This window comes from Cetorhinus maximus, chromosome 32 (genome assembly GCF_964194155.1).
Source record: "Cetorhinus maximus chromosome 32, sCetMax3.hap1.1, whole genome shotgun sequence".
NCBI lineage: Eukaryota > Metazoa > Chordata > Chondrichthyes > Lamniformes > Cetorhinidae > Cetorhinus > Cetorhinus maximus.
In genome coordinates, this window is record NC_135910.1 from 20,284,675 (window position 1) to 20,305,021 (window position 20,347).

Sequence of the window (20,347 nt, forward strand, 5' to 3'; positions counted from 1 at the left end):
CACATAGAACAAGACCAGCCTGAGTTTACATTCAGGGTCACACGTTCCAAGCTGAGTTTTGCCCTGTTTCTGACTGACGCCCACTTTCACGAGGCGATCGGTGTGTCAGTCCGTGCCTGAACTGCAATTGATTTCAGCAGCTTTGAGGCATAACTATTGCAACAACTCCTCTGTTCCAAAGGTGCAGTTACTCAATGGCCATTATTATTCCCCAGGAATGTGAGAATCAGATGGGTTCAGCAGTTTCCTTTTAGTTTGTGAAAGAAAAAGTTGAAGCAGGATTATTGCACTGAAGCAGGTTCTTATGGCATCATTCGTTATATCTTCACTGCAAACTTCAATGGGTGAAGCTCCATGTTAGTTTGAGCATATTTAGATCCAATTTTGAACATGAAATTTAGTGGTTTCATTCTCCTTTCACCTGCTCACAATTTTACTGTTGTTTCAGCCAATTAAGGAAATACTTTCTAATCCCAATATCACTGAATGGCCTGAACCCTGAAGCCCAATGTCCCCCAAGCCTGAATTCCAAACCCCCCAAACTCTACCCCAACACCCTCTAAACTCTGAATGCTAAACCCCCCAAACCACAAACCGCAACACACCCAAACCCTGAATCCCAACATCCCTGAACCCCAAAATCCACAAATCGTAACACCCACAAACCCCCAACATCACAAAAACAGATAATCCAAACGCCAACTGCCCTGAACCCTGACACCCCCAAACTCCAACACCATCGAAACCTGAACTCTAACATCCAAACTACCTCACCAACTCTGAACCCCAACACCCCCAAACCCCAACATCCCTAAATCCCAACTTCATAGAACCCCAACATCAACAAACACCATTATCTCCCAAATCCCACCTACACCGACTCTCTGAATCCCATCATCACTGAACCCCAACATCTGGAACCCCAACTCCCCTGAACTCCAACAGCAGTGAACACCAACATCCCCCAATCCAACACTCCTCCATCCCCACACCTCAACACACTTGAACCACAATATCACTGAACCTCAACATCAGTAAACACCATGATCCCCAAACTGCACCATCCCTGAACCCCAGCGCTCAGCAAACCCCAACTCACCTGAACATTATCATCTTTGAAAGGCAACCCCTGAACCCAACCCCTGAAATCCAACACCCCCAAACTTTAGCATCCCCAAACCCAACACCCACGAACGCTGACATTCTGAGCCCTAACATCAGTGAACACTAACACCCCCAAATCCCAACACCCCCAAATCCCAACACCCCATGAACTCCAACATCGTTGAAACCAACAACCGTGAACAAACTTCAACCCCAACACCCTGAACCCAACACCCTGAATCCCAACACCCTGAATCCCGACGCTCTGAACCCTGATGCCCTGAACCCCAACACCCGGAATCCCGACACCCAGAACCCCAACACCCAGAACCCCAACACCCAGAACCCCAACACCCAGAACCCCAACACCAAGAACCCCAACACCCAGAACCCCAACACCCAGAACCCCAACACCCAGAACCCCAACACCCAGAACCCCAACACCCAGAACCCTAACACCCAGAACCCCAACACCCAGAACCCCAACACCCAGAACCCCAACACCCAGAACCCCAACACCCAGAACCCCAACACTCAGAACCCCAACACCCAGGACCCCAACACCCAGAACCCTAACACCCAGAACCCCAACACCCAGAACCCCAACACCCAGAACCACAACACCCAGAACCCCAACACCCAGAACCCCAACACCCAGAACCCCAACACCCAGAACCCCAACACCCAGAACCCCAACACCCAGACCCCTAACACCCAGAACCCCAACACCCAGAACCCCAACACCCAGAACCCCAACACCCAGAACACCAACACCCAGAACCCCCAACACCCAGAACCCCCAACACCCAGAACCCAAACACCCAGAACCCCAACACCCAGAACCCCCAACACCCAGAACCCCAACACCCAGAACCCTAACACCCAGAACCCCAACACCCAGAACCCTAACACCCAGAACCCTAACACCCAGAACCCCAACACCCAGAACCCCAACACCCAGAACCCCAACACCCAGGACCCCAACACCCAGAACCCCAACACCCAGAACCCTAACACCCAGAACCCCAACACCCAGAACCCTAACACCCAGAACCCCAACACCCAGAACCCCAACACCCAGAACCCCAACACCCAGAACCCTAACACCCAGAACCCCAACACCCAGAACCCTAACACCCAGAACCCCAACACCCAGAACCCCAACACCCAGAACCCTAACACCCTGAATCCCAACATCACTGAACTCTGACTCACTGAACTCTGACATCACTGATCCAATACCCCCTGAACCCTAACGCCACTGAACCCTGATAACAGAAACTCCACCTGTAAACCTCAGTAGCCCTGAACCCCACCATCAGGAAACCTCCATACCCCTGAACCTCACCAACAATAAAGGCCAATACTCCCGAACCCCAATATCAGTGAACACCATCAGCACTGAACTCCAATACACTATGAACTCCAGCAATCCCCAAACTCCAAGGCCTCTGAACCCTGACACCCCCAGACCCCAACATCACTGAACCCCAACACCTGCAAAGCTGAATATCCACGAACCCCAAAACCACTGAACCCCAACACTCCCCAGCCCCAACATCCCTCGAACTCCCAACACCGCTGAGCCCCAAGACCTCCAAATCTTAGCCTTCCTGAACCCCAACACACCCTGAATCCCAACACCTGCTAATCTAAATATCCCTGAACACCATCACCACTGAACCCCAACATCCGTGAATGCTAACACACTTGAATCCCAATACCCTGAACCCCATCACCATGAACCATAACATCTCCAAACCCCAAAACCCTTAAACCCAACCATCCTGAACCCCCAACATCAGCCAACTCTCAAAATTTCCTGAACATAATTACTCCCACAACCCAACACTGCCATGTGTCACACATCTGGAGTGAAATTTGGAGCGCGACAAGATGTGCGAAGAGCATTTATATAAGTAACTAAACATTTAGATTATTCGATTGAAACAAAACTCCAGGAAATTGTGCATCAAGTGTCTTTACTAAAATTACACACTTTAAAAAATTACATTGTACAAAACTATAAGATTTAGAACACCCTTATTTTGAATACAAAAAATCTTCTGTTCTTTAAAAAAAAAGAGAAAAAAAGAAAATAGGGAAACAAGGAATCTGGAGGGTGACATGTTTTCTGTTCCATCGACACCGATTCACTAATATTGCATCAAGGTCCCGTACAGTGGCAGTGTGCTGAGAGCAGGGCCAGAGGGCTGACATAGGAGTCTTTTGGGAGAAAAAATATTGTCCGTTGACATATGGCAACTCATTGATCTGTGTCCTCAAACACCTACAGGATGAGAAGATAGGCTCAGTGTTAAGGTTTAGGACTAAAAAGCCTGGAAACATTGAAACTGTTCTATAAATGCTAAGTGATAAATTACTCCAATATTTCTTCCCAGTTGAGGCTGAGGGATATCATTAATCCACATGTGTCGTCAGTGATGGGCTTGTTGTTATAAAAATTGCTGGTTTGAAAAGATTTGATCACAAGAAAAATGCACAGAAGTGCCTGGTTGTGGGCTCATATTGGCCTGTTCCAATTTAAAATGAAAAGGCTTCTATCATTCTCATTCCCTGGTGGAGTTTATCTCTCTCTCTCTCTCCCCTATAATCGAGGCTGATGCTGTGATACAGCTCTAGTGAGTCCTGTTATCTTTCAGATGAGGCACTAGGTGCTTTTCTATTTGCGATGTGAAAGTTCTCTCTGTGTGCTGGCCAACATTCCACCCTCAACCAAGGCCTTCCATTTCATTGCCTGTGTGCAAAATGGCTGCCGTGTTTGCACAGCTAACAGTGACTGCCCTTAACGATCATTAAACCGCAGTGTGAAACACTTCAAGCTGTTTCTCAGATCCATGTTAGGTGCTGTGTAAATCTAATCCCACTTTTCTTTGAAGATTACCAGCTTTACTTCTTGCCCTGTGCTTCTTTATAAATAGCACTTTTTCTTCACTGCAACATAAGATATGGGGAATCAAATAAAAATGTACGATTCTGGCATGGAAACAGAAGATGGTCCTTGGCAGTGAATTAAAAGGAAAATGTAGTCTCCAGTCAACTCCTTGGAATGTCATCAACAGAAGAATAAGCAATCTCAGTCCTGGCACATCACAAGTTGCAGCTTCATTGATGATCTCAACGTCTCACCGTGTTACTGTTCTTTAATGTACTGCAGACTATCTTATTCAATCTGCAGCCATGGGTGAGACAGGCAGAGGAAGATGTCAGTGGACCATCCTCTGTTTATTGTTGCTGCCAGGCAGATTGGCCTTTCACAGCCCCATCGAGTCTTTGCAGCAGCCTATTGATTTTAAAGAATGTGAATTGTTGTTTTTTTTATGTCCTCTCATCTCTCCTGAAGCTGTTGAGCCCCTCCCTGGGGTACCAATCTCAGCTGCCCGTCACTCTCTGGGACCTGGTGCAGCACTCAGGCTGACGATGGCAGAGTGGTAAAGTCACTGTACTGGTAACCCAGGGGCCCAGACTAATACTCAGGGGACACAGCAGCTGGTGGAATTTAACATTCATTAATAAATTCTGGAATTGAAAGCTAGTCTCAGTAATGGTGACCATTAAACTATCAGCGATTGTTATAAAAATCCATCTGGTTCACTAATGCCCTGTAGGGAAGGAAATCTGCCGCCCCTTACCCAGTCTGGATTCCATGTGACTCCAGACCCACAGCAACGTGGTTGACTCTTAACTGCCCTCTGAAATGGCCACTCAGTTCAAGGGCAATTAGGGATGAGAAACAAATGCTGGCCTTGCCAGTGACACCCACATCCCATTAAAGAATATATTTAAAATATCGCCTTTGATCACAGATGTTGATTGTGGGGACATCAAATCAGAGAAACAATCATCGCATAAATCTTAGATGATGGAACCTGGACTGACCTCTCCCCAGACCCCCTAATCCAAGATTACCGAACCCATTTATAACATCCTGCTATACCTATCACAGTACATCATGGCCATAGTTCTGTAACAAGACTCCCATTACATTCTGGCAGTGAGGGCTTATTATGGAATGAGCCATGTCCTGTCCATCCATTACATTCTGTGCTCGCAATGGTCCAGCAACGGTTTGATTTCAAAATTCTCTTCCTTGTGTTCAAATCCCTCCATGGCCTGGCCCCCTCCCAATCTCTGTAACCTCCTCCAGCCCTACAACCCTCCCAATCTCTGTAACCTCCTCCAGCCCTACAACCCTCCCAATCTCTGTAACCTTCTCCAGTCCCTACAACCCTCCCAATCTCTGTAACCTTCTCCAGTCCCTACAACCCTCCCAATCTCTGTAACCTCCTCTAGTCCTACAACCCTCCCAATCTCTGTAACCTCCTCCAGCCCTACAACCCTCCCAATCTCTGTAACCTCCTCCAGCCCCTACAACCCTCCCAATCTCTGTAACCTCCTCCAGCCCTACAACCCTCCCAATCTCTGTAACCTCCTCCAGCCCCTACAACCCTCCCAATCTCTGTAACCTCCTCCTGCCCTACAACCCTCCCAATCTCTGTAACCTCCTCCAGTCCTACAACCCTCCCAATCTCTGTAACCTCCTCCAGCCCTACAACCCTCCAAGAAATCTGCATTCCTCCAATTCTGGCTTCTTGAACATCTTCATTTTCATCACCCACCATTAGCGGCTGCCCCTTCAGCTGCCTGGGCCCTAAGCTCTGGAATTCCCTCACTAAGCCTCTGTCAGTGCAGATAAACCAGGATACCAAGGTTGCCTCCAGATGGGTTGGCTTCCTTCTTAGGTGAGAAGATAAATCAATATATTTTCTCCCAGCGATCCTGAACATGGGGTCACTGTCTCAGGATAACAGGGTTAATCATTTAGGACTATGATGAGGAGAAATTTCTTCACTCAAAGGGGCTGTGAATCTTTGGACTCCTCTATCCCAGAGAGCTGTGGATGCTCCATCAGTAAGTATACTCAAGAATGTGACAAACATTGTTTTTCCTTTAAGGAATCAGGGTTAGAGACTGAAAGTGCTGGAAAAACTCAGCAGGTTTGGCAGCCTGTCTGGAGAGAGAAACAGAGTTAATGTTTCCAGTCCCATATGACTCTTCTTCAGAACCCTGAAGAGTTCAGGGATATGGGATGTGGATGGGGAAGTGGGGTTGAGGCAGAAGATCAGCCATGATCATTTTGAATGGCGGAGCAGGCTCTTATGTTCTTATGTTCCTAACTCTTTTCTTTATAGTCCACTGCACAGGCTGGGAAGATTACTAGTATGGTTCCACAATCTCACATTGAATAAGCGTCTGACAGATACACAACCATATCCTCAGAAACAGCGCAGAGGGTTTTATTCTTCAAACAACACACAGACACTGGTGCATTTTCACCAAAAGTTCCTTGTCTGCAGCTACATTACACTGTAGCAAATCTAAACTGACAGAATCATCGAGGAGCTGGGCTGAAAAAGCACAATCTACAAGCTATCCTGTCACAACAATTTCAAATTCCTCTTGTACTGTGGTGTTCTTATTGAAATCTCAATTCGAAAGGTATCCAATCCTTGCCTCAAGAACCTCCTCTGAGAGTTGTCACCAGACCAGCTTCCTTTACTCTAACAGGTCAAGACACTGGCTTTCCAGCTGTGGGGCCTGTGTTTAAATCGAGTCCATTCTGCTGGAGTAAGTATTCCTCCCTCTCTATTACCTCGCTAATGAATGAATTTGGCCAGGTGTCAAGCCACCTTCACAGGGCACAAGCTCCAGAGCTCACACAAAATCACTATTTGCACCTAGAATACCCCTGGGCTGGTAATGTGGGGAACAGAACAGTCAGGGTGTGCAATGGAACATGTGGTTGAGACGGAGTACAATGACGAACTAACTGTTTCACACTCAGCTATAGCTGGCAAAAAAATCAATAGAGTCTCTCCGGCGAGAGATTCCTCACATCTCCTTCTCTGTAGAGTCTTTAATCTCATCCGTATTTTAAGGACATTAAAACCATCATCTATAGCCAATTGCCTCTAAAGTATCTCCAACTTTTCTGCCTTTCCTCCTCAGGCACACCCCACCCCGCCCCCGACCCAACCGCTCTCCCCCACAACCCCCTACCCAAGTTTTCATCTTATGTGATGCACAGTTACTGTGCAGGTGTCAATTTAATGAATAGAACATTCTAGACAAATTCATTCACCCCTCCCATCCAAAGGTCATTGCGTTCTCACAGCTGCACAATTCCACCAAGTTCTAAGATTCCCTGGTAATTGCCATGAGGGATTCCTGCTGTATTGTGTGAGAATTTATAGCTGACAAAAATTAATCCCAATTAGACCTGAAGTTGCTCACAATCCTTTACATTGCAGATAACAGTCTGCTGATGGTGAGTCACTAAAGGCTCCTTGGTGGCTATGAACATCCAACAAGTCAGGGAAACATTTGATGTAAATGAGTTACGAGGGACAATCACAAAACACTGCACTTCCATCTGGAGCAATCATTCAAACCTGTGAACCTCCAGTTTCGATTTTCACTCATCTGATCTTAAGGCAGTAAAGCTGAAAATGACCATCATAAACCATTTCTGATTGATGCTTCTCTTACACCAATTATTTCCCACAGCATCTATAAAATGCACATTGTGCTTGACAAAGATTTAACAAGGAGAAACTTCAGATTTGTAAAACAACAGGACATTTATGGGTGATTTCCTTTCTTTCTTCAAAAATGAACCCTGCTACCAAGTTATCTTATTTATTTTTTATCACTGCTTGTGTTTGGTAAACAGCAAGGTAAGGATCGCCAATCGTTCTATGTCAGTATGGAGGTCTCCCAGGGCAGTTACAGCAGTGGGTTAGATACAGAGTAAAGCTCCCTCTACACTGTCCCCATCAAACACTCCCAGGACAGGTACAGCACAGGGTTAGATACAGAGTAAAGCTCCCTCTACACTGTCCCCATCAAACACTCCCAGGACAGGTACAGCACGGGGTTAGATACAGAGTAAAGCTCCCTCTACACTGTCACCATCAAACACTCCCAGGACAGGTACAGCACGGGGTTAGATACAGAGTAAAGCTCCCTCTACACTGTCCCCATCAAACACTCCCAGGACAGGTACAGCACGGGGTTAGATACAGAGTAAAGCTCCCTCTACACTGTCCCCATCAAACACTCCCAGGACAGGTACAGCACGGGGTTAGATATAGAGTAATGCACCCTCTACATTGTCCCATTAAACATTCCCAGGCGTAAGAACATAAGAAATAGAAGCAGGAGTAGGCCATTCGGCCCCTCAAGCTTGCCCCGCCATTCAATGAGATCATGGTTGATCTGGCCCAGGCCTCAACTCCTCCTTCGTGCCAGCTCCTCATAGGCCTCAACTCCCCGATATTTCAAAACTCTATCTACCTCCTCTTTAAATACTTTGTGATCCACAATTCTCTGGGATAAAGAATTCCAGACAATCACTGCCCTCTAAGAGAAGAAATTCCTTCGCATCTCAGTTTTAAATGAGTGTCCCCTTATTCTGTAACTATGTCCCCTAGTTTAAGATTCCTCCACTAGTGGAAACATCTTCTCAACATCTACCCTGTCAAGCCCCCTCAGAATCTTGTACGTTTCAATAAGATCACCCTTCATTCTTCTAAACTCGAATGAATAAAGGCCTAACCTGTTTAGCTGTTCTTGATAAGTCAAACCCTTCATCCTAGGAATCAGCCTAGTGAATCTCTTTTGAACTGCCTCCAATGCCAGTATATCCTTCGTTGAATATGGGGACCAAAACTGTACTCAGTACTCTAGGTGCTGTCTCACCAACACCCTGTATAGTTGTATCAAGACTTACCTATTTTTAAACTCCAACCTCCTAGCAATACAGGTCAAAATTCCATTTACCTTCTGAATTACTTGCTGCACCTGCATGCTAACCTTTTGTGTTTCATGCACAAGAACACCCAGATCACTCTGTGCTGCACTTTTTTGGAGCCCCTCTCCATTTAAATAATAGTCTGCATTTTGATTCTTCCTACCAAAGTGCATGACCTCACACTTTCCTACAATAAACTCCATCTGTCAAGTTTTTACCCACTCACTCAACCTCATCTATATCCCCTTGCAGATTCGTCATGCCCTCATCACAACATGCCCTCCTACCTATTTTTGTATTATCAGCAAATTTGGATACATTACACTCTGCCCCCTCCACCAAGTCATTAATATAGATAGTAAATAATTGAGGCTCTAGGACTGATCCTTGTGGCACTCCACTAGTTACATCTTTCCAACCTGAAAAAGACCCATTAATCCCGACTCTCTGTCTTCTGTGTGTTAACCAATCCTCAATCCATGCTAATACATTACCCCCAATACTGTGACTCCTATCTTGTGCAAAAACCTTTTATGTGGCACCTTATCGAATGCCTTCTGGAAATCCAAATAGACTAAATCTACCCGTTCCACTTTATCAAATCTGCTTGTTATATCCTCAAAGAACTCTAGCAATTTTTTTCAATCATGATTTCCCTTTCACAAAGCCATGTTGACTTAGTTTGATTGAGTTAAGCTTTTCTAAATATCCTGCAATTTCTTCCTTTATAATGGACTCTAGCATTTTCCCAATGACTGGCCTAGAGTTTTCTGCTTTTTGTCTCCCTCCCTTCTTGAACATTCGCTGTTTTCCAATCCCAGGTAGGTTCTGCAATGTATTGCTCTAAGAAACAGTCCCTGATGTATTCACAAATTTGTCTTCCATGTTACCCTTGTCAATCTGATTTGTCCAGTCAATATGCAGATTAAAATCACCCATGACAATTGTAGTGCCCTTCTTATACGCCTCCATTATTTCCCGATTTATATTTTTTCATACAGTGAGGCAACTCTTCAGGGGCCTGTAGATGACTCCCACCCATGACTTCTTCCCCTTGCTATTCCTTATTTCACCCAAACTGATTCCACATCACGATCTATTGCACCTATATCACTAGTCACTGCCGCACTGATACCTTCCTTTATTCACAAAGCTACCCCACCTCCTTTACCTTTTTGTCTACTTTTCTGGAACATCAAATTCCCTTGAACATTGAGTTCCCAGTCTTGGTCACCCTGCAACCACGTCTCTGTAACAGCTATCAAGTCATATTCATTTATTTCTATTTATGCCGCCAACTCATCTATCTTGTTATAAATGCTGTGTGCATTCAGATAAAGAGCCTTAAGCTTTGACTTTTTACCATTATTGTTCATTCTGGTTCTAATTTCTGCTGCACTCCTCTGCCTATATTTTCTGCCCCTTTCCTGTCACACTTTGATTATCGTTCACCTCTTCACTACCCTGCACCTCTGCTCTCTTGTTTCTTTTTGATTTTTTAAACTTTCCTTCAATTGAACCCTCCCCCCAACTAATTAGTTCAAAGTTCTATCTACAACCCTAGTTATACGATTCACCAGGACACTGGTCTCAGCATCGTTCAAAAGAAGCCCGTCCCAACGGAATAGCTCTCTCCTTCCTCAGTCCTGGTGCCAGTGCCCCATGAATCGGAACCCATTTCTCCCACACCAAACTTTATTTACCTCTCTAATCTTATTTACCCTACGCCAATTTGCACATGGCTCAGGTAGTGATCCGGAGATTATTACCTTTGTGGTTCTGCTTTTTAATTTAGCCCCGAGCTGTTTGTTGTCCCTCAGCAGAACCTCTTTCCTAGTCCTAGTTATTGATACCTATGTGGACGATGACAACTGCATTCTTCCTCTCCCACTCCAAGTTCCCCTCCAATGCAGAAGGGATGTCACTAACCTTGGTACCAGGTAGGCAACACAGCCTTCGGGACTCACTCTCTTGGCTACAAAGAACAGCATCTATTCCCCTAACTATGCTATCCCCAATTACTACAACATTTCTCTCCTCCCCCCCTACTCGAATGGCGCTCTGTACCATGGTGCTGTGGTCAGTTCACTCATCCTCCCTGCTGTCTGTGCTCTCCTCCACACTGGGAGCAAGAATCCCGTACCTACTGGACAAGGCCACTGGCCGAGGCACCTCCAAATCTAAATATTGGATCCCCATACCTGCCTCACTTGCAGTCACACCCTCCTGACCCTGACCATGGTCCAAATTTGATGTAATTAATGGGTCCAGGTAACTCTCCCCCTCCCTGATGTTTCGCAGTGTCTGCAGCTCAGACTCCAGCTCATCAACTCGGAGCTGAAGTTCCTCGAGCAGCCAACACTTGCTGTAGATGTGGTCACCGTGGATCACACCGGCATCCACCAGCGCCCACATACTACAGCTGCAACACATCACCTGCCCAGCCATCTCTATTCCATTTAATTAATTCATTTGGACATTAAATATTTTAAAAGTGAATTTCTTAAATATACTCTCCAGCTGTAATAACGTCTCCTGATTTAAACCACTTGGCCAATCAAAAGTAACACAGAAGCGATACCCACCAATCACCTACCTGTTTTCCTTTGATGTCACACTTCGGCTCTGACAGGTAGAAACACGTCCTCCTCTCACACTCTCCCCTAGGTGCTGCTGAATGCCTGTCCCAGGGCCCTCCTCTCACACTCTCTTCCAGGTGCTGCTGACTGCCTGTCCCAGGGACCTCCTCTCACACTCTCCTCTAGGTGCTGCTGACTGCCTGTCCCAGGGACCTCCTCTCACACTCTCCTCTAGGTGCTGCTGACTGCCTGTCCCAGGGTCCTCCTCTCACACTCTCCTCTAGGTGCTGCTGACTGCCTGTCCCAGGCTGCTCCTCTCACACTCTCCTCTAGGTGCTGCTGACTGCCTGGCTCAGGTTCCTCCTCTCACACTCTCCTCTAGGTGCTGCTGACTGCCTGTCCCAGGGACCTCCTCTCACATTCTCCTCTAGTTGCTGCTGACTGCCTGTCCCAGGGACCTCCTCTCACACTCTCCTCTAGGTGCTGCTGACTGCCTGTCCCAGGTTCCTCCTCTCGCACTCTCCTCTAGGTGCTGCTGACTGCCTGGCTCAGGGTCCTCCTCTCGCACACTCGTCTACAGGTAAAGCATGGGGTTCAGATACAGAGTAAAGCTCCCTCTACACTGTCCCTAGCAAACACCCCCAGACAGGTACAGCAAAGGGTTATTTACAGATAAAAGCTCCCTCTACACTGTCCCCGTCAAACACTCTCAGGGCAGGTACCTGGGGTTAGATACGGAGTACAGCTCCCTCTACACTGTCCCCATCAAACACTCCCAGGGCAGATTCAGCATGGGGTTAGATAGAGAGTAAAGCTCCCTCTACACTGTCCTCATCAAACACTCCCAGGACAGGACAGCACGGGTTTAGATACAGAGTAAAGCTCCCTCTACACTGTCCCCATCAAACACTCCCAGGACAGGTACAGCACGAGGTTAGATACAGAGTAAAGCTCCTTCTACACTGTTCCCATCAAACACTCCCAGGACAGTTACAGCACGGGGCTAGATACGGAGTAAAGCTCCCTCTACACTGTCCCCACCAAACACTACCAGGGCAGGTACAGCATGGGGCTAGATACAGAGTAAAGCTCCCTCTACACAGTCCCCATCAAACGCTCCCAGGACAGGTACAGCACAGGGTTAGATAGAGAGTAAATCTCCCTCTACACTGTCCCCATCAAACACTCCCAGGACAGGTACAGCACAGAGGTAGATACAGAGTAAAGCTCCCTCTACACTGTCCCCATTAAACACTCCCAGGACAGGTACAATACAGGGTTAGATAGAGAGTAAAGCTCCCTCTACACTGTCCCCATCAAACACTCCCAGGACAGGTACAGCACAGGGTTAGATACAGAGTAAAGCTCCCTTTACGCTGTTTATACACATGCCTCAGACACCCTCCATTGCACTCTGTGGCACTGTCCCATTTCTTAATTCAATCAATGTCGTTACTGTTTGTGTTGTTGCTAAATTAGTGGCAGTTTGTTCTGAAAGAGGAGGAGTGCTGATCTGTGAGTCCTCGTCCTTTGAGAAGTGGTTGGAGACTTCCCAATAATTGAGACCTCACAGCCACTCGATAGAAGGAATTGCCACCCCATCAGTTTGGGCTGGATCAGAACTCAGAGGTGAAAGTGTTCTTCAATCATTATATGATTATTGTAACGGTGTTAAGTGAGGGCTGAAGGCCATAGTTAAAAGTGTATTTTATCCAGGGATGTTGCACTGACTCAGAGGGAAAATATCCTGTGTTCTGTGGATACTGTGCGTGCTGATCTCAATCAGATAGTTGAAGGTACCAGCCTGAATGTTTCAAAGGAGACAATAAAACAGCCAGTAATCCTACTCCTCAACTCTATCCAGCCAATCTTTTGAAAGGTTACAGGTATATTGGGCACCAGAGGTGGAACAGCCTACTGATGGTCAAACATGATGGTGGACACTTATGTGAGGTACCAGAGGAACCCTACACTATTGTGGCTACTACTGTCAGTATACATGGATATGTGTGGGTGGGAGGCTGTTCTAGGTGTATTTCATGGCATGCAAACCCTCTATGGACATTTTCCTTCATTTGGCTGCTGTCTCACTAACATTACTAAGGCCACCATTTTGCAATTGGGATCTTGTTTTGATTGTTCTTTCTCGCCTTCTTCAGATGGCTAATGCCCTTTGAGCCTAAACAGGCTGATAGATTGTGTCATATTCGATTTACTGTTGATTAATTTTTTTTTTCTTTTTCTTCTGTGAATGTGTCAACAGCTATAGAAACATCTGCCATTGCACTCATCCAGTCAAATTATTGGAGAACGACAGTGGCAGAGGTAGGATGATGAAGAGAATATCTTCAAACCTCTTCGAATTGGTACAACACAGGATGGGTTGCCATTCATCACATGGTGAGTTCCTCAAATGAGTTCTTGATGCACTCAATGTTTTCCCAATTGGGAGAGGGGAATTCATAGGGTTAGTTGCCTGGACACTGCTCCCAGGCACACCCCAAGTTCCAGCTCTAGACAGACATTGTCTGAGGCCTTCTGAGCTAATCACTTGCCCAGGTTCTTGTCCAATGATGGGGCATAATATCCAGAAGTCTACAGAGGGAGAGAACACTGACCGAAAATGGAGAAGAATAGAAAACAAAAGGTGACTCTATAAGAGAAACCAAACCACAATGTATTATTGTTTAGAAAAACACACTTACCATTTCTGCCCAGTCCATTAATGTCTTAATGTAAAAGATGATTTCCATAATAAGAAATATAGTTAAGGATCCCCTTTAGACATTGTTTGTGCTGATACAGGCATACATTGCAATGGTTTAAAGCACTAATCCAATTAAGTATGGTTCTGCTCAAAAGTACTTGTATGTGAAGGGTCCAAATCCTTTAAGAAGTGCACATCAAACTGGGATGGGATGAAATAAGTTGAATATTTGAGGAGGGAATAGGGGGAGGTGGTCAGGAAGGGGAAGTGGTTGCTCAGTAATCTTGATTAGAAGTCAGTTTGTCCAATCCAGTTGTACAACATGACTTGAAAGCTTCTGGAAGAGAGAAAATGGGAGAGTTAGTGTGAATCCTCAGCTCTGGACAGTGTAAGAATAAATATTTAATTCATACAATAGAAATGACTTAAATTGGATCTCCACTGTATATCAGTTGTAGAACGGTACTTTGGGCCATGTCAACAGATTGACTAAGTTCAGGGCTAGCCCTGGCCTTTCACCCTGTGTTTGAATCTACCTCAGTCTGGTAGGATGAAATCTTTCCCTGTATTGGCTGTACAGATTTTGTGAATTGAGTCTGGATAGCGCCAACCTAGTTCCTAATGGTTGTTCGTCTATGACTCAAATTGCACATCATTTGGAAGTTTCCTCGAGGCCACAGAGACGTCCTGTATGGGGGGTGGAAGGTTATCTCCGGTAAAATAAGAAATAGTCTTTTGTGGGTATGTTGAGGCATTTTGTGAAATAATCACATTGGATATAATCTTATGGGTGTCTTCAGTCAGGTGTCCATTTGTCATCTGTGAGCCTAGGCATCATAAATTGTCTCGGTCGCTGTGAAGAGCAATTTAATGTGCACAGTTAAGGCTGTATACAGAGACAGACTCTGTACCTGAGGAAGAATATTCTTGCCTTAGAAGGGGTGCAATGAAGGTTCAGGAGTTGATTCCTGGAATGAGAGAGTTGTCCTATTAACAGAGATTGAGGAGAAAGGACCTATCCTCTCTGGAATTTAGAAGAATGGTAGGTAACCTCACTGAAGTTGTAAGATTCTGAGAGGGTTGACAGGGTCGACACTGGGGGCTGTTTCCCCTGGATGGAAAATCCCAAACTAGTCTCAGAACATGGGTTTGACCATTTCAAACTGATACAGGGAGAAGCGCCTTCACTCAGAGGGTTGTGAATCTTTGGATATCTCTAGCCCAGGGGGCAGTGAATGTTCAGTCATTGAGTATATTCAAGGCTGCGATCAACAGATTTTTGACTTTAAGGAAATCAATGGATGTGGGCATTGGATGGGAAAGTGGAGTTGAGAGGGGATTAACCATGATCTCACTAGATAGTGAAACAGGCTGGAGGAGCCGTATGGCCTTCTCCTGCTCATATTTCTCATGTTCTTATAATTTCATCCAACCCTGCTCTCATTCAGCATCCACCCACACTCACTTTTCAATCACTATTCAGGAGCAGGAACTCAGACTGATTTTCTCCTCTTCAACCTGGAGATATTGGAGTCTTTAACACTGGTCATAAACCAGGGTTTAGTTCAGCACACAGCAGACTGAACATGGATTATCTCGATATGTGTGAGCAACTGGACAGTGAATTCATTAACTTAACCATTTGAAGAAGCTGTGATTCTGTGGAGGCTGACAAGTGTTTGGTTTTTATTGCTGAATCCTAGAGAAGAGAATATTTTGTTGGCATAAAAACTGAGCTGCATCAACATCCAATGTCAATACATCTTCAACTGCACCATCTATCTTGCTTTAATCCCGATTAGTTTAGTCCTGGTGACATTTATGATCTGCAAAAAAAAACCTGCTTGTGAGAAACAATCTTAGTGACTGGGGGTCTTTGCCCTTTCAGTCTGGGTGATCGTTGCATTTTAATTACTTGGTCATATCATCATAATCAGTATTCATTTTCAATGTGTGTACTGCCTTTAACCTGTTGCAAAAATAACCTTGTTTGTAGATCATGTAAATACAATCTTCAGTAATTATCACCATGGACTCTGTCAGTGGCTTCACACTGAGCCTCCCAACCTGTGGGGCCCTGAACCTGGGACTGAAGGTCTCAAAGCCCCAGCAATTCAGACTTATTTGCTCTCTGCTGCTCTGTCCCTTTTTTGGACTGTGTGATCCTAAAGCTTCAGGAGGGTTGTTTCATGGTGTTGATGTCTCACTGGTGAATGGAGACTGAGGTGTGTCAAAATGAGCAACTTGTAATATCTGGTAATGAACAAGATCAGGACTTGAAACTTTTCACATGGTTGCTGAGAGTTAATGGGTCACACCCACAGACCAGAGATTAACAAAATTAACAAAAAAAACACTTGATACCCAGGCTTTATGAGTATTGGGTTGCCAACTCAAACTGGACGTATTCCTGGAGGTATTATCACATGACCCGCCACCTCCAACTGCCAACCAGTCAAACACCCTTTTCCCTGCCTTCAATACTGAAAGAATCAGAAATATCAAAGAAAATGGGAAAATATTACAATTATTTAATGCCCCAATTAGTTATCTCTCAGGTGTTGCTTACAGCAATGTCCATGAGATTAATCTTTAATTTCTCGAAACCCCAGGGCAATCCTGGAAGGTTGGCAACCCTAGGAGAGGGTAGGTATTGCTCAATGCTGTACTGGCTGGGTGGGACAGGTTCCCCAGCTGTGCTGAGTTCATTGATCTTCAGGAGAGCAGAGGGACCTGGGTGTATATGTGCATAGATCATTGAAAGTGGCAGGACAGGTGGAGAGAGCAGTTAATAAAGAATATAGTATCCTGGGCTTTATTAATAGGGGCATAGAGTACAAGAGCAGGGAGACTATGCTGAATTTATACAAGACACTGGTTAGACCTCAGCTGGAGTATTGTGTACAGTTCTGGGCACCACACTATAGGAAGGATGTGAACACATTGGAGAGAGTGCAGAAGAGGTTTACAAGAATTTTTCCAGGGATGAGAAACTTCAGTTATGAAGACTGGAGAGGTTGGAGAGAAGAAGGTTAAGAGGAGATTTGATAGGGATGTTCAGAGTCATGAGGGGGCTGGACAGAGTAGATAGGGAGAAACTGTTCCCGCTCACAAAAGGATTGAGAATGAGAGGGCACAGATTTAAAGTGATTGCAAAAGAAGCAAATGTGAGGTGAGAAAGAATCTTTTTGCACAGCGAGTGGTTCGGGTCTGGAATGCACGGCCTGGAAGTGTAGTGGAGGCAGGTTCAATCGAGACATTCAAGAGGACATTAGATGATTATTTGAATAGAAACAATGTGTAAGGGTACGGGGAAAAGGCAGGGCAATGGCACTAGGTCATAATGCTCATTTGGAGAGCTGGTGCACATACGATGGGCTGAATGGCCTCCTTCTGCGCCATTAAAATTCTGTGATTCTGTGAAGACCAGTTTGTGAGATATACCTGGATTCAGTACACTGAGCTTAAGAAAGCAAAAATAAATCATCCTCAGTTGCTACTCATGATCACAGAAATGGTGATTAGGTGAGGCTAGAATCAGTTTTTGTTGCTGTCCACTGTTCAATAGTTTGCTGGCACACATGATAAATGACAACTCAAATACTGGGGGAAACAAACTAAGGGTAGAACTCTCCGTGCTTGTTGGCGTCGGACCTGTTTGGTGGCTGGAGCAGACAATATGGCAAGAAGGCCAAAAATCTGTTTCACGACGTCGTAAAATCAGTTTGCGATCGTCCACTCTGTCCGTCAATGGCAGGCTGCATTTCCTGCCATCGGACATCAGGAACTTCATTGTAATAAATCATTATAACTCCAGCTTGCCGGAATCAGCCCCCAACCTGGATCATCCAGGCACATCAGCATCATTGCACACTGACGTGTTTCACAACTGAACATAAGCAACATGCACCTGGTGAGCTGCACTTTGTCTGGAATGTCGAGGTTTGTTTGCCCACCTCGCTTTGGGCACCTCTCACAGTCATCAGCGCCAGGCTTCACAGACAGCACCACAGCACTTTTCAGGGGGCTCACGGGCAGGTCTCTACCTACCAGGCCAGCTGTAAAGCGCGGGTAGCTTTTCAATGTCTGCAGTGCTAGTGCTTGCTTGGGGAAGGGGGAGAAGTGGCCTCAGGCAAGGGAAGAGGCTACAGGGCGAGGGCTGTACTGGGGAAGGAGGGTATCCCAGGGTGTGTGTGGGGGCACACATTGATCTGTGCAAGTGGCCTCAAGATGGTGAGGGCTGAGGAGGCAGTCTCCAGAAGAGATAAGGCCAGTGGGAGATGTGAGGGTGTGTGAGAGAGTGAGTGATGATGTAACTTGAGCTGGCAGTGAGTGAGATGCCAGTGAATGTGTGATGGGTTTGGGTGTGTGAGTTTAGAGTGAGGAGATGTTGCCTTACCCTGGCAGCACTGATGAGATCATTCATCCTCTATCTGCATTGGATGGTCAACCTCTTCAGTGCAACATTGGCACTGATCATCACTGCCACTGCCTTCCAAGCCAGAGTGGTGCAGTTGCTGGACCTCCTGCAGCAGACCGGAGGTAGAGGACATCATGGTGGACTTCCATGGCGTCCAAAAGCCATTACAGGGACTCATCAGTGAATTCGGGGGTTGCAGTCTTCTTGCTTTTCAGGGCCATGTCTCCTGTGCCAAAGTCCTGGGCTGAAAGCACTGAGGGGTGTGTGCACGGCTGCATTTTAAATATGATACTCGGCCTGAGGAAGCAGCGAGGTGACGGAGAGGCAGGGAAATGAGAGCCTGCCTACCATCGGAACACGTGTTTCCAGGGACTGCATGATTAATGAGGCAGGACAGGGACAATACAGCGTGAAAAGCCACCATTGCCTCCAGAGGGTAAAACGTTCTTTTCCCCGCCCGCTACCGCATTTAGTGCAAATCTGGGACAATTCCACCCTAAGAATGAGGAAGATGAAAGGGGAGTGGGTGATTCTGAGTTCTGAATGGGTTATCAGGGAAAGTGACTGGACAGACACAATCAAAACAGGCCTCCAGCCATTCTACTCTCATACACGGGCACTTCCTACTAAAGGCTACGGGACAGTGGCCAGGACACGGGGCCATGGTTGTGTTGGGGGTCAGTGATTAGGGGGTGTGAATTGTTGTGGGTGAGTTGTGGACAAATACACCATCTCCAGCTGAGATTATTAATTCAGCTCGAACTGGAAGAGCTACATGTGGTCAGGTTCAGTACAACGCCAGGTTGTGTTAGCTCCGTGGCCTCATGGATAAATCCACTGGCATCAATTGGGAAGCTAATTTACCATTTACCAGGAGACATTCTACCCTCTTTCTATGCTGTGTATGGAAGCCTGTGATCTGTTAACTTTGAGTAGAGCCAGTGAGAGGAACATGCACTAATGAGAAAAGATAGAAATGATTTTGCTTTGTAAAAGGGGGTGTCATAACTTATGTCAGGTTAGAGAAAGCATGATTTAATGAATCAATTAATGGTAAAATCTAAAGCAAAGTTGCATGAAGAATAACTGCTTACTCAAGTGAAACTCATGTATTAAATGGTCATAAAACTATTTCCAATGCTGTTTCAAAGGAGGCGTCAGTATTGTATTAAAGTTAATTAGGAGCTACTGGCTGGTTTTAACTCACTGTCCACTGCTGCCAGCAAACTTACTGCCCTTCATTTGAGATTTGTTTATAGAATCAGCTTCCCTGGTGAGCACCAGCTTTCCTGTTTTTATTGCTGTGATGGGTTTATTTCACCCAATCATCACAATCCAGATTCCCGAGAGATGATGTGATTGGTTATCACAATCTTCCTTCACCTCTGGGACCTGCATCTGAGTTCTGCTCAAAATTAAACACAAGTTTTCCATCTCCAAAAGGATCATGCATCAAATGAGTTTGGTTAATCTCAGACCAGGTAATTAGTGTATATGGACCTGGCCATTGATCTGGTATTTATTTCACATCCATTAGCTTTAAGTGGCAATCTGATTCACTGAAAGGTCAGATGGAGTGGTCAATGTGGATGTGGTTTAAGGTTGGGATTAAGATATATTGGGGATGAAATTGACTTTGAGAAATTGTACAAACCAGGAGTCAGTACATTGGCAGTTTTCCACCCATCGCCTGTGGAATTGAG

General features: G+C 45.7%; 1 protein-coding gene across 2 annotated transcripts in view; it reads right to left on the reverse strand.

Annotated features, from left to right (window-relative positions):
- Positions 1 to 3,152: 3,152 nt before the first annotated feature.
- Positions 3,153 to 20,347, reverse strand: part of LOC144671481 (leucine-rich repeat and fibronectin type III domain-containing protein 1-like protein) — a 90,597-nt gene continuing 73,402 nt past the window's right edge. For both annotated transcript variants that reach the window (XM_078533417.1, XM_078533416.1), the window contains 2 exons: positions 14,223 to 14,561; positions 3,153 to 3,394 (listed from right to left, as the gene is read on the reverse strand). The gene's annotated coding sequence lies outside the window, so the exon portion shown is untranslated. The remainder of the gene's footprint in view (positions 3,395 to 14,222; positions 14,562 to 20,347) is intronic.